The sequence below is a fragment of the Bos indicus genome, chromosome 16 (genome assembly GCF_029378745.1).
Source record: "Bos indicus isolate NIAB-ARS_2022 breed Sahiwal x Tharparkar chromosome 16, NIAB-ARS_B.indTharparkar_mat_pri_1.0, whole genome shotgun sequence".
NCBI lineage: Eukaryota > Metazoa > Chordata > Mammalia > Artiodactyla > Bovidae > Bos > Bos indicus.
Window position 1 is genome coordinate 45157212 of NC_091775.1, and position 838 is coordinate 45158049.

Sequence of the window (838 nt, forward strand, 5' to 3'; positions counted from 1 at the left end):
CCAGGGACTTACCTGGTGGTGCAGTGGGGTCCCAAGTTCAGTCCCTAGTTAGGAAACTAGATCCCACATGTCACAACTAAGATCGAAGATGCTGGTGCCACAGCTAAGACCCAGTGCAGTCACAGATAAATGGGGGGGGGGGGGGGGCCTGGAAACCCAGTCTCCAAATTCAGTCACATTCTGAAATCCTGAGGGTCAGGACTTCAACTATGGGTTTGCAGAGTGGGGGCGGGGTGGTGGTGACACAGTTCAGCTCATCACTGAGATTTTACTGAACACTTCACAGTCAAGTTTTAATAGCTTAGCAGTATCTTTCCAGTCTAGAAATGGTGGACTCGGGGGCCTGTTCTCTGTCCATAGGAAGAGGCAGCGAAAGACCCAGGAGCCAACAGAACGTAGCTGCCAGAGATTGCTCAAGGGTGTGAGGTGTGGTCACTTAGTACTGGCTCTCAGATAGATGCAGAAGAGCGACCATACAAAGGGCAGGGACCAGCTGTGCCGGAGTCCTGTGGGGCCTGAGCGAGAGGGGTGATGGGAGCCACAGGACTTGGGTCAGAGATGGGAGAAGGCCCGCAAGCTCGGGCTGGGGGCTGGGGGGCAGAGCCGGCATCCCAGAGGCGGGGCCAAGTTTGTGAAAGTGGTTCCCAAAGGGCGGCCTGGGAGCTTCCTAAGCCCTAAGACTCTGACTCCCCCATCTTGGGTGGGACCTGGGTATCTACATACTTAGAAAGTTCCCCAGGTAGGAGGTAGGTGAAACAAGATTGGTCATGAGGCGATAATTGTTGAAGTTGACTCATGGCATCCGGGGGGTTCGCATATACTTTTGTACATTTTGAAA